Here is a 14,967-nt window from a genome sequence, read left to right on the forward strand (position 1 = left end):
AAATTATAAAAGTTAAAAAAAATGGAAACAAATATAAAATTTTTATAAAAGATTTCCTTTAAGAATTTTCTGGCGTACTCTCGACACATCCCTGCTACCAGGCAAGCTTCCCACTGTCGGTCTATCTCTGCTGCGCAAGGCCTACCACAGGAATTAAGGTAAAATTTTAAACCCTAATTTTAGCTTCATTGATTTCTACTATTTTACGCTTGATCTTCAAGCTTAAAGACTGTTTTTGAGGTCTGCCGACCATCGCGGCCGTGACAGCACTATTTGAACTCATATGGATTTTGATTGCTTTATGTGGGAATAAAATGGTATTTACGAGTTATGACCTCCCTTCTGATTTCCTCCATTTTTGATGGTAAGTTTTTAGGCAATGGGGTTTCAAAGTAAAGAACCAAGCTTGCAAGCTGAGAATACAATGGATGATGATGATGATGTAACAGTTTTTAGGCAATTTGGGTCTGAATCATAAATGTTGGGTCTGAATCATATGTGAAGTTAACGGAGCTCGAAGAACGCTGTAAACAATCGGGGAGTCCTTATTGATAAGCTCGAAGATATCGGCTGCAATTTTTTTTTATAATTTTTAATATTTTTATTACTTTAAAATAAATCTATATTGAAATAAATTTCTTTTTATATTTTTAGAATTTTTAAATAAATATAACACATATTACCTGAATTTTTTGACGTGGCGCAACCTTAATGCGCCATGTGGCAAAGTTGATGGCAAGTTAACATTGTCAAAAGTCTTTGAACTTAAATTTGAGAGGGCTCAATTGATTATTGAACTATATTCAAGGGTCTTTTATACATAATAACCCAAAATTTTAATTTACCCAAACCTCATATGAAAATCCAAGCTAGGTGTCGTATAAGCACATACTATGCTTCCAAAATAAAATGTCAGCATTGGAAACTTTACGGGATATATACATATGGTATTTGTATGATATTTATATTATTTTCCTTATATGTTGTGTGCTAATTTATATTATTCTATTTTTAAAACATTAAATTATAAAATATATATTTATAATTTATCATGGTGATCTAATTTTGAGAAAAATCGTTTTATTATTTAGTTAATTTTATTTACAATGATAGTATTTGGTAGTGTTTGTGAAATATTTTAATTTTATTGGCAGGATTCAAATACTATTATATGTATTTTTAAAATTTTTGAATTTTTACGGCACTTAAAATCTCGACTTTAAAAATTTTACTCGAATATCAAATAAATTTTTTATTTTTAAGTGATACATTTAAATTTAAATATTTGGCATATAGGTAGTGTTTAGAAAATTACTTAGTAATTGAATTTGAGTGTAATTGCTTGTAATTGTACAATGATGACATGTTTGGGTAATTATTATAATTGATGAGTTCTACTAATTCTTAGAGAGAAAGTTACAGACTATTTGGAATCTGAACTTAAATATTATAAGATCGGTACTAATTATGCATAGAAAAGAATTTTTTGCACTATATCGTGGGGGTATAATACCATTTGAAAGAATGGTGTCAGGAACAAGTATTATAGACAATTTATGAATTCTTTAACTTGAGACATTTAAGGCTTTGAAATGTAGTTGAAAATACATTTGTTGTTCTAATTTTTTTTTTCATATTAACAAAATAACCTTAGTATAGTATAAAAAAGCAAAGTTGAATTGTAGTAACATGTTGCATATTTCATAATTTCAATAATAATAAGTGGAATTGAGATTATCCATACTTTGAAGAGTACATGGAAGAAGGAGATCTTAATAATCTTTGTAACACCTCAAACTTGATTTAGACATTATGGCTAAATCTGAAAATGTTACAAAGAAGGGTTTCGAATCCAGTCTTATCATGTTAAAAACCCCGTATAATTTATTACTAAAAGAGTCCACATTTTATAAAACGTATTATTATTATATTTATTAACGAAACCACCGACAGTTTGCTACTTCAAAAAACATAATTTGCAATGGATGTTTTAAAAGTCGTTATATTTGAAAACTGAGCTTGTGTTTTCAAAAAATATTTGTTTGCGTAAAAACTGTTGTTTTATCAGCAGGATAAAAACCAAAACACATCCAAATCCAAAAATTATAAAAAAATAGTCTAGAGAGTCCCAAAATTATAAAACTCTCAAGGAAAATCCAAAAAATTAAATAAATTATTAATTAAAAACAGTTCATGGACTAGTGGTCACCACTAAGCCTCCATCGCACCGACTCGCCTATGCTTGAGGATTACTTGAACAGAACAGACAAATAGATGTGAGTTTTCAAAAACACAGTGTGTAACTCAACGGAAACATACATACATATATTCTTAGATTTCCCACATAGCAGAACAAATACGGACATAAATCCTTAACAGAATCATATTATCACAGAATCATGCAGAAATGCAAAGTCCTACCCCCATCCTCTACACACCAACTCCGACCATCTCAACATACCACGTGGGGTATAAAACACCCACTCGGCCCTACACACCACATAGTGTCTATACGACACTTGTCAGAATAAGTTGCAACCATGCTGCCAGTATATTGGCGGAATGTTGCCTCACAGAATACTTTCTCCACATATACATATCCCACCCCATACACAGATGCAAATAACAGAATAACAGATATGTTAGAACTAACATGTCCTACATGCTCATATATAGATATTACACATGTTTATACATAAAAATCAGATCATATATATGGTATTTCATCATACTCAACCCAATCTATTAGAGTAGCAGATTTCATGCTTTAGGGTTTGTTTTTTCCTTACCGACTTTATGGAAGACCCACGGTCGATCGAAACGACGTGTGCGACCCTAGGGAAAAATTCTAAATTTTGGGCCCACACACCCAAATTGGCTTTGCTTGTGTGGCCCATACGGCCTGGCCCACAGTGTAACGCCCCAATTTTCGCGAATTCTTTGAATGTTGGCATAGGTTTAATTATGTTAGTGGGCCTCTAGAAGGCCTAAGCTTAAGATAGAACCCGATAATTTTAGTTAATTTTTGTTCCATAAGAAAAAAGGAGTGAAATTATGAAATAGGACCTATGTGAAAATGTTTGAAAATGCTATAGGCTAATAATTTGTAGTGGCCAAATAAATAGTAGTGCAAAATAGGAGGATTTGCATGTTAAATTCCCCACTTTTAATGTAGTGGCCGGCCAAGGTGATGGATAGTTGATAATGTATGCATTTTAGCATTTTAATAGTTAATGGATGATGGGCATTAGCATTTTAATAGTTAATGGATGATGGGCATGATAAGCATTATGGGCATATTTTTATTGGAATTATGACATGAGTATGGCACAAATATTAGTATATCATTTATGTGTCATAAAATGTTGAGTGATAAGAATAACAAAAGGAAGTAAAGGAAGGTTTTTGTTCATTCTTTGTTCTTCGTAGCCGAATTTGAGAGAGAGCAAATAGGGGAGGAAACCCTTGAATATTCGGTCACTAGGAGGGGGAAAAATTGAAGGTAAGTTCTTGGTACTTTGTTTCTATCTTGATGTTCATGAGTTCTTCTTGATTCTACCCTAACTCATGAAGCATATTTTGGTTTTTGGTTGTTGTTTCATGTTCTTTTGATGAAAAATGGAAGATAGGTGAAGTTGAGCCAAACAAATGAGCATGCATGTGCCTTAGATGCTAAGGGGAAAAATCGGCTAACATGTTGTACTTTAAAATGATGAAATGGAGATTATACTTAAGTAAAATCATAGATATGTGATGATTGATTGGTGATATACATGTTTAAATAACAAGCATGCAAGTTAGGTGTGAAAGAGTGATTTGGTAATAAATCTGCTTGGGACAGCAGCAGTAACGTAACTTTGGAAAATCACCATAAATTGTGGGAGATGAATTAGAAGCTGAATAAATTATGTAACTAAAGCTTAATGAGTCTAGTTTCAAACGAAATAAACGAGAACATATTTTGAATTCTGTACTATGAGAAATTTGATTTGTAATGAAGAGTGGTCAAATTAGCCAAACAGTGAAACATGGGAAACTTTAAGAAAAATCTGGTATTGATTGGCCATACCAAAAATTCTGAAAATTTTATGGATAGAATATATATGAGTCTATTTTCAGGGAAAATTAATGGAACTTGATTTGGAGTTTCGTAGCTCCAGTTATAAATGATTTAGTGACTGTTGCTCAGGAAGACATCTTGCAGTGAAATTATGATTATGTGGTAAACATTGACAAAAAATTGTTAATGAGTTGCTTATTGATTTCTTATAAGCTTACTATGATTTGTAGGTGTGGTTGGCCGAATATTGTAAGGGGTTATACGTAGTTTGTATTTGAATAGTTGGATTAACGTGTTAGTAATCCAATTGTAGGCGGTTCGTGTGTGGATCTCGTCGAGATATCGTCGCAAAAGCAGTGTGTAACTAACACCCTCTTTCTTAGTCTAGATCGGCAAAAGTCGAAAAGTGAAATGCCGAAAACCGTATTTTGTAGATTTGCGAGTGTCAAGAATGCTCGTGAGGTAAATCGATTAATGTTTTTGGTAAGCTGCAATGTTTGGACCGCAAAGTGCATGATTTACGTGGCCTCGATATTTTTGGGCTTAATGGGCCAAAATTGGAATGATGGGCCAACCTACCAATTCGATAAGAACCCTCAGAGTGATTCTGTTAGTACGTGAAAGGTAAGGATATGCATGAAAACCCTAAAATAGATAAATTAATGAAATACCTTTAAAAGTGGAAAATTTACGCTTTTACCCTAGGAGATAAATTACCGAAATACCCCTAGGTTTAAATTGACCTAAATGCATGTTTGACCGTTGTTATTTATGCATGCCATGTTGTTATTATCTGATGCATGGGACCGGGATATTGACGGAGGAAGTCTGAAAGTGGCTTGTCCACGTCTTGGAGGCTTTGCCTCAATTTATCGATAATCGAGCGACAAAGTCAAAAGCTGTGGAGTGTTGGGGGTGGGTTGAGTTATTCCCACATGGAGTGTATGGATGGTACGGGTGGAGTGTAGTGGTTGGTGGGTTGAGTAGTCTCCCAAATGGGCTTGCATATGTTTCTTGATGTTGCATGTATTTTGAAATGGGCCTATGGGCCATCATCATTATCTGAATAAGGGCTAAGGCCCGGTTTATTGTAATCTGAAAGGGTTACGCCCAAGACCACTTTATTACTGAATGGGCTTAGGCCCAATGGGCTTGAGTTGACTTGGGCTTTGAATGGGTTTTCCCTACACACTGAGTTTCCCCAAACTCACCCCTTCTTTAAACTTGCAGGTGAGCCTTGATGTGGGTGACTTGGAGCCGGAAGGGATTCAGAGTGGCCATGGTGAATACTTTTGGGTTTGAAAAAAAGAGATTGGTTTTCTTAAGTTATTTTTAATTACTATTTAATTTTTGGGTTGTAATAAGGCCATTTTAACTTTATTTTCTTATTTGATTTTTCTGGGATTATATTATTAAAAACAACTTTAAATTGATGGATACAAATTCAAATGGGCTAGACTTAGGGCGTGATTTCAAAACGATACTTGTTTTTTTAAAATAACACGACGTCACGAATATTCGATTTACCAAAGAAATTTCAACTTATTATAACCAAGTGTGGCAATGGATGTGGACATGTCAGGATTGGATCCAATCGAGAGCTTGGTACTTAGCGACCTTCGTGGCTCATCTCCTCTCATTATGGATACCTACCGGTGCCTAACTTCCATTCACTTGGTTAGTTTGACAAAAGTCGGCTTTTAAAACACTAAAAAGGAACACGGGTTTTGACTTCAAAGTGGCACATCGAATTCATATTAACGTCTGGGCCGAGTTTGGGGTGCTACATTTAGTGGTATCGAGCCAGTTGCAACAACTCTACGTGGATCGGGTTCAAAAAGGGTTTTCAAAACTTTATGCCAAAAAAAGGGTATTTTTGGAAAAACTTGACTTTTGAAAATTTCCTGTTTAAAGGAGATAATCTTCGAACTTGTTTTTTTTTTAAACACAAATGTTTGGAAAATGGATTTCAAAAGTCTAAATCTTTTGAGTTTATTTAAAAGCGATGAGGTGGCACATGAATCCACGGCACCAAGGTCGTAAGTACTATTACATTTTATATCTTGAATCGCATCAGTAGTTAGTACTAAACCTTAGAGATAGTACTATAGATAATATAGCGTAAAGGCTACTGGCCCGAGGCGTAGGGTAAACTAAGCCCTAGGAAATCGAGACAAGAGCTAAACTGTGGTTACGCGAGAACAACTCTGAAACCTTATCTGTTCATAAGATATTCTGTAATAAACAGTGGAAACAATAAACTAACTGCATAAAATTCGTAATCAGATAAATCGATATGAGAACGAGAGCTATTTGGGGAAGAGGCCGTGGTCGAGACCGTGGTCGAGGCCGAGGTAGTACTCGAGCTGGATCTTCGTCTTCTGAACACATACCCGCTGGAGTAGCACGACCACCACCGGTGGATGAGAATGGGCCGTATGATCGGGCCGCGGGGGATGACGCCTTGTCTCAGGCCATGTTAAGAGTTCTGGAAAGGGTGGCCGGAGCTAATATCGAGCCCATGTATAGGGGGTCCATTTTTGAGTGACTCCGGGCCAACGGAGCGGAAGTTTTTAGGGGTTTATCTGGAGTAGCCCCAAATGTGGCTGAGTACTGGCTGGAAGCCACGGAGCGGATTATGGATGACTTGGACTGCTCAGTAGAGCAAAAGTTAAAAGGAGCAGTATCCTTACTACGGGACGAGGTGTATCAGTGGTGGATCGCTGTGAGAGAGGGTACCCCAGCTGAGAAGGTAACTTGGGAGTTGTTTAAGCAGTCTTTCAAGGCGAAGTATGTCGGAGCTAGCTATTTGGATGCGCGAAAGAAGGAATTCCTGAACCTGACCCAGGGTGGTAAGACCGTTGCTGAATATGAGGCAGAGTTTCTGCGATTGAGCCGGTATGCTAATGGTATTATCTCTACCGAATACGAGTGCAATGTTCGCTTTGAGGATGGCCTCAGGGATGAGCTAAGGGTGCTCATAGCTCCGCAAAGAGAGCGCGATTTTGCTGCACTGGTAGAAAAGGCTAAGATAGCCGAAGAGGTGAAGCAAGCTGAACAAAGGAACCGCGACAGGGATCGAAATCGGTTCAGGAGAGATGCTGGACCAACTAGTGCTACAAACCGGAATGTTAAGAGAGCTAGGATGGAGGAACCAGTTCGAGCGGTTCCGATGAATACTGTTAGACCACAAGCTTGTAGAGATTGTGGTAGAATGCATCTGGGGGAATGTTGGAAACGTTCTGGGGCTTGTCTTCGTTGTGGATCAAAGGAACATAAGATCAGAGATTGTCCTAAGAGGCCAGCTCAGGCTCAAGTGGTTGAACAAAGGGCTGTGCAACCCGTGCAAATAGCGCGAGGTGGACCGTCGCCGTCGAAAGGTCATGGCCGAGGTCGCGGTGGCAATGGCCATGGACGTGGGGCACCTGGCAAGGGTACTGTTAACACTGAGGCTCGTCAGCCAGCTTTGGTATATGCTGCTCGTCGCCGCGAGGAGGGTGACGCACCTGACGTCATAACTGGTACGTTTTTGATTTCTAGCATGCCGTATACTGCCTTAGTGGATGTTGGATATCCTCATTCCTATGTTGCATGTGCCATATCTGGGTCGTTGGGTGTGCACTCTGAGGAGATTGTGAGTGGGGTATCTGTACTAAGTCCTTTGGGTCACTCGGTTAGGGTAGACAAACTGTATAGGGATGTACCCTTAGAAACTCAAGGTAAGATTTTCCCTGGAGATCTGATGGAGTTACCGCTCGAAGAGTTTGATCTCATTTTGGGAATGGACTGGCTTGTTAAGCATAAAGCGACTCTGGATTGTGCTGCTAAACGAATGGTGTTAAGGACCACAAAGGATGAAGAGGTTATGGTGATAGGTGAGCGAAGGGATTATTTGTCCAATGTGGTGTCGGCATTAAGAGCCAAAAAGTGGATTCGGAAAGGTTGTGAGGTCTATTTGGCATTTGTAAGTCAGTCAGAAGAGGAGGGACTGACAGTGGATAAGGTTAGGACCGTAAAGGAGTTCCAAGATGTTTTTCCGGAGGAGCTTCCAGGATTGCCTCCGAACCGAGAAGTTGAGTTTGGAATAGATTTGTTGCCTGGAACGGCGCCTGTGTCCATCGTACCGTATAGGCTGGCACCGAAAGAGTTAGTGGAGTTAAAGGCTCAAATTCAAGAGTTGTTAGATAGGGGCTTCATTAGGCCAAGCGTGTCTCCATGGGGAGCACCAGTGCTATTTGTGAAGAAAAGGACGGGACAATGCGCATGTGCATCGATTACGCCAGATTGAACAAACCGACGATAAAGAACAAATACCTCTACCAAGGATTGATGATTTATCGACCAACTTAGAGGAGCTTCGGTATTTTCCAAGATTGACCTTCGATCCGGATATCATCGCTTAAGGGTAAAGGAAGTGGATATTCATAAGATGACATTCGTGGACTCGATATGGTCATTACGAGTTCTGGTTATGCCGCTTGGGTTGACGAACGCACCGCCGCTTTCATGGATCTGATGAATCGAGTGTTCCAACCTTACTTGGACCGATTCGTGGTAGTTTTCATTGATGATATTCGGTATACTCGGGCCGAGGAGAAACATGAGGAGCATCTACGATTGTCTTTGCAAGTCTTTGAGAGAAAGGAACGTATGCAAAGTTTAGTAAGTGGTTGCGAAGTGGCTTTTCTAGGTCATGTGGCTTCGAAGGAATTAAAGTGGATCCTCGAAAAGTTGAGATAGCTTCGGGATGGAAGCCACCAAAATCGATGTCGGAAATTCGAGTTTTCGGGTTTGGCGGGCTATTACCGAAGGTTTGTAGAAGGATTTTCTCGATTGCTTTGCACCATTGACGAAATCATATGAAATGGGCAGCATTTGTCTGGACCGAGAGTCAACAAAAGCTTTTGACCATTTGAAAAAGTATTGATGAAGCACCGGTGTTGATTCAACCGAGTCTGGGAAGGACTTCACTGTATAGCGATCGTCACATGTGGGGTTGGGATGTGTCCTGATGCAAGAGGGTAAGGTGGTCGCTTATGCTTCGCGGCAGCTTAAGTTTCATGAAGCGAACTACCCTACGCACGACTTAGAGCTAGCAGCAGTAATCTTCGCGTTGAAAATCTGGAGACATTACTTATATGGAGAAAAGTGTATCATATACACAGACCCAGAAGGAGTTAAACCTTAGGCAACGAAGATGGGTAGAGTTGCTTAAGGATTACGACTGTTCGATTGAGTACCACCCAGGTAAGGCTAACGTGGTGGTGATCTTACCGAGTCGAAGGGTTGTTTCTGATTTGAGAGCCTTGTTTGCACGTTTGAGTCTGTTTGATGATGGAAGTCTGTTAGCAGAATTGCAAGTGAGGCCTATTTGAACTGAGCAGATTAAAAAAAAATAGTTGAAGGATAACTCGTTGGTTCTTCAGTTTCAACAAGTTGAGAAGGGTGAGAATGAGGATTTTGGACTGAATACTGAAGAAGTTTTATGCTTCCGAGGAAGAATTTGTGTTCCGAAGGACTCTGACTTGAGACAGTCAATATTGAAGGAAGCTCATGGGGGACTTTATGCCATGCATCCTGGAGGGAATAAGTTGTATCACGACTTGCGAGAATTGTACTAGTGGCTTGGGCTTAAACGAGAAGTAACGGAGTTCGTGGGAAAATGTCTGACATGCCAGCAAGTGAAAGCTGAATATCAATTTCTTTCTGGATTACTACAACCGGTGAAAATTCCATTGTGGAAGTGGGAGAGAGTCACTATGGACTTTGTGAGTGGGCTACCTTTGACACTCACCAAGAAAGATTTTGTGTGGGTAGTGGTGGATAGGTTAACAAAATCGCCCATTTCATACCATTCAGACTTGATTATTCCCGCAAAAGTTGGCTAGGTTGCATGTGGCGTAGATAGTGCGACTACATGGAGTGCCGTGTCGATTATTTTCGAATCGAGACCCTAGGTTTACATCTCGATTTTGGAAGAAGTTGCAGGAGGCATTGGGTACACGTTTGATTTCAAGATCGCCTTTCACCCACGCATGATGGACAATGGAGAGGGTTATTCAGATTTTGCAGGATATGTTAAGGGGTTGTATCATCGATTTTCGTGGGAGTTGGGAAGACTACTTGCCATTGGCGGAGTTTGCATACAATAACAGCTACCAAGCAAGTATTCAGATGGCTTCATATGAGGCACTTTATGGGCGGAGATGTCGTACGCCTACGTGTTGGACAGAGTTGGGTGAACAACAAGTGCTTGGACCGGAGTTGGTGGCAGATACTGAAAGTAAGGTTAAGTTGGTAAGAGATCGATTAAAGGAGGCATCTGATAGACAGAAGTCGTATGCGGATCTAAAACGCAAAGAGATAGAGTTCGCAGTTGGGGATATGGTTTTCTTAAGGGTTTCACCTTGGAAGAAGATCTTGAGATTCGGCAAGAAAGGCAAATTGAGTCCGCGGTTTATAGGGCCTTATCGAGTTCTTAAGCGGGTAGGGCCAGTAGCGTATCAATTAGAATTACCATCAGAGTTAGACAGAGTCCATGACGTTTTTCTTGTGTCTATGTTAAGACGATATCGATCGGATCCCTCACATGTTGTGCCAGTAGAGGAGATTGAAGTAAGGACTGATTTGACCTTTGAGGAAGAACCCATACGAATTTTAGATCGAGAGGTTAAAGTTCTAAGAAGGAAGTCGGTTCCGTTGGTAAAAGTACTATGGCGTAATCATAGAAGGGAAGAAGCTACTTGGGAATCAGAAGAGACTATGCGTCAACAATACCCTCAACTATTTGGATCAGGTAAATTTCGAGGCCGAAATTTATTTAAGGAGGGTAGAGTTGTAACGCCCAATTTTCGCTTTCGTGAATGTTGGCATAGGTTTAATTATGTTAGTGGGCCTCTAGAAGGCCCAAGCTTAAGATAGAACCCGGTAATTTTAGTTAATTTTTGTTCCATAAGAAAAAGGGAGTGAAATTATGAAATAGGACCTATGTGAAAATGTTTGAAAATGCTATAGGCTAATAATTTGTAGTGGCCAAATAAATAGCAGTGCAAAATAGGAGGATTTGCATGTCAAATTCCCCACTTTTAATGTAGTGGCCGGCCAAGGTGATGGATAGTTGATAATGTATGCATTTTAGCATTTTAATAGTTAATGGATGATGGGCATTAGCATTTTAATAGTTAATGGATGATGGGCATGATAAGCATTATGGGCATATTTTTATTGGAATTATGGCATGAGTATGGCACAAATATTAGTATATCATTTATGTGTCATAAAATGTTGAGTGATAAGAATAACAAAAGGAAGTAAAGGAAGGTTTTTGTTCATTCTTTGTTCTTCATAGCCGAATTTGAGAGAGAGCAAATAGGGGAGGAAACCCTTGAATATTCGGTCACTAGGAGGGGGAAAAACTGAAGGTAAGTTCTTGGTACTTTGCTTCTATCTTGATGTTCATGAGTTCTTCTTGATTCTACCCTAACTCATGAAGCATATTTTGGTTTTTGGTTGTTGTTTCATGTTCTTTTGATGAAAAATGGAAGATAGGTGAAGTTGAGCCAAACAAATGAGCATGCATGTGCCTTAGATGCTAAGGGGAAAAATCGGCTAACATGTTGTGCTTTAAAATGATGAAATGGAGATTATACTTAAGTAAAATAATAGATATGTGATGATTGATTGGTGATATACATGTTTAAATAACAAGCATGCAAATTAGGTGTGAAAGAGTGATTTGGTAATAAATCTGCTTGGGATAGCAGCAGTAACGTGATTTTGGAAAATCACCATAAATTGTGGGAGATGAATTAGAAGCTGAATAAATTATGAAATTAAATCTTAATGAGTCTAGTTTCAAATGAAATAAACGAGAACATATTTTGAATTCTGTACAATGAGAAATTTGATTTGTAATGAAGAGTGGTCAGATTAGCCAAACAGTGAAACATGGGAAACTTTAAGAAAAATCTGGTATTGATTGGCCATACCAAAAATTTTGAAAATTTTATGGATAGAAGATATATGAGTCTATTTTCAGGGAAAATTAACGGAACTTGATTTGGAGTTTCGTAGCTCCAGTTATAAATGATTTAGTGACTGTTGCTCAGGAAGACAACTTACAGTGAAATTATGATTATGTGGTAAACATTGACAAAAATTTGTTAATGAGTTGCTTATTGATTTCTTATAAGCTTACTATGATCTGTAGGTGTGGTTGGCCGAATATTGTAAGGGGTTAATACGTAGTTTGTATTTGAATAGTTAGATTAACGTGTTAGTAATCCAATTGTAGACGGTTCGTGTGTGGATCTCGTCAGCATATCGTCGCAAATAGGTGTGTAACTAACACCCTCTTTCTTAGTCTAGATCGGCAAAAGTCGAAAAGCCGAAATGCCGAAAACCGGTATTTTTTAGATTTGCGAGTATGCGAATGCTCGTGAGGTAAATCGATTAATGTTTTTGGTAAGCTGCAATGTTTGGACTGCAAAGTGTATGATTTCTGTGCCCTCGATATTTTTGGGCTTAATGGGCCAAAATTGGAATGATGGGCCAATCGACCTAATTTGGTAAGAACCCTCGGTAGTGATTCTGTTAGTACGTGAAATGTAGGAATATGCATGAAAAACCCTAAAATAGATAAATTACTGAAATACCTTTAAAAGTGGAAAATTTACAATTTTACCCCTAGGAGGTAAATTACCGAAATACCCCTAGGGTTAAATTGACCTAAATGCATGTTTGACTGTTGTTATTTACTGCATGCCATGTTGTTATTATCTGATGCATGGACTGGGATATTGACGGAGGAAGTATCGAAAGTGGCTTGTCCACGTCTTGGAGGCTTTGCCTCAATTTATCGTTAATCGAGCAGCAAGGTCGCAATCGTGGAGTGTTAAATGGGTGGGTTGAGCTATTCCCACATGGAGTGTATGGCTGGTACGGGTGGAGTGTAGTGGTTGGTGGGTTGAGTAGTCTCCCCAAATGGGCTTGCATATGTTTACTGATGTTTCATGTATTTTGAAATGGGCCTATGGGCCATACTGTTATTGAATAAGGGACTAAGGCCCAGTTTATTGTAATCTGAAAAGGGTTCTGGCCCAGTACCACTATTACCTGAATGGGCTTAGGCCCAATGGGCTTGAGTTGACTTGGGCTTTGAATGGGTTTTCCTTACACACTGAGTTTCCCCAAACTCACCCCTTCTTTAAGCTTGCAAGTGAGCCTTGATGTGGGTGACTTGGAGCCAGAGGGGATTCAAAGTGGCCATGGTGAATACTTTTGGGTTTGAAAAAAAGAGATTGGTTTTCTTAAGTTATTTTTAATTACTATTTAATTTTTGGGTTGTAATAAGGCCATTTTAACTTTATTTTCTTATTTGATTTTTCTGGGATTATATTATTAAAAACAACTTTAAATTGATGGATACTAATTCAAATGGGCTAGACTTAGGGCGTGATTTCAAAATGATACTTGTTTTTTTTAAAATAACACGACGTTACGAATATTCGATTTACCAAAGAAATTTCAACTTATTATAACCAAGTGTGGCAATGGATGTGGACATGTCTAGGATTGGATCCAATCGGAGAGCTTGGTACTTAAGCAGCCTTCATGGCTCATCTCCTCTGTTATGGATACCTACCTGGTGCCCAGCTTCCATTCACTTGGTTAGTTTGACAAAAGTCGGCTTTTTAAAACACTAAAAAGGGAACACGAGTTTTTGACTTCAAAGTGGCACATCGAATTCGGCCTTAACGTCTGGGCTGGGTTTGGGGTGCTACACACAGCCCACACGCCTGAATTGGCCTAGGCCGTGTGACCCATACGACTATACATACATTCATCACATGGTCGAGCACACGCTTGTGTGGCATCGACAGGCCAATTTTTCGGCTTTGGCCAATCAATGTTTTCTTGCGTTTTCGTTACACATCTAGTTCATTTTTTATATGAAAACAATCCCGAGACAACAAGAACCTACAATCCATTAACAAAACGCCCAAAATCAGTCTCAATTCCTCAATTCCAATCGAGTCACCACTTGAAAACAACGTAACCAAAGGCAAAATTTCGACAAAAAGACTGCACTAAAACGTTTTAAAAGCTTATCCACGACTACAATAGCTTCTAACTTTACTACGCAATCGGAGAGTCTCGGATTTCCTGAAAATCACCTAACAAAACGATATACCGAATCAACTTTATATACCAACAAAAAATTGAAACATTAACCAAAACTCCCTCAAAACTACATCGAACCTTTACCTACGAAGTAGCATGAAGAACCCAAAAATTTGAAGTATCGCGATTGAATGAAAAAAATGGTGATAGAATCAAAAGGGAAAAGAAAAGAAATTGACAGTAACAAAGAGGGAAAAAGCAAGAAAAAAGTCAAAGGAATTTTGGGGAAAAATAAAATAAGAAAAAAGAAACTAAAATTAAATTAAAATTCTTTACTTCGAAATAAAATCCTACTACATCCCAACTCCCCACTAACTCACTAACCACATAATCCTACCAAATCCGACACCTTAACCCACATCCAACTACCTCAGAATTTTAACTCCACCGAACCTTTGTCGGCCAACTGAAGCAAAAATTATCATCCACACTCACATGGGGATTCAAACATGAAACCTTAGGGCAAGCTAACACTTAGGATAAAAAATAACATATTTTCCAAAAGTGGGGCTTAAACCTAAGAGCTCAAACACACATGCAAAACATTTAGCCACTGAAGTAGATATATATTTATAACAAATTTCACAAAAATAAAGTTAAATAAATCAGGGCGTTACAATCTTAATGATGTAAATTTAAATTCATATGATGATGAACTTGATCAAGGACCAACAAATGATGATTAGGAGCATACATTAAATATTAAAGAGAGAATAATTCAACAA

General features: G+C 38.5%; 1 long non-coding RNA gene across 1 annotated transcript; it reads left to right on the plus strand.

Annotated features, from left to right (window-relative positions):
* Window positions 1–19: 19 nt before the first annotated feature.
* Window positions 20–688, plus strand: LOC128295531 (uncharacterized). Its single transcript, XR_008286034.1, has 2 exons — window positions 20–158; window positions 370–688. It is a non-coding gene; the product is annotated as an uncharacterized LOC128295531 (long non-coding RNA).
* The last annotated feature ends 14,279 nt before the right edge of the window (window positions 689–14,967 follow it).

Source organism: Gossypium arboreum, chromosome 7 (genome assembly GCF_025698485.1).
Source record: "Gossypium arboreum isolate Shixiya-1 chromosome 7, ASM2569848v2, whole genome shotgun sequence".
NCBI lineage: Eukaryota > Viridiplantae > Streptophyta > Magnoliopsida > Malvales > Malvaceae > Gossypium > Gossypium arboreum.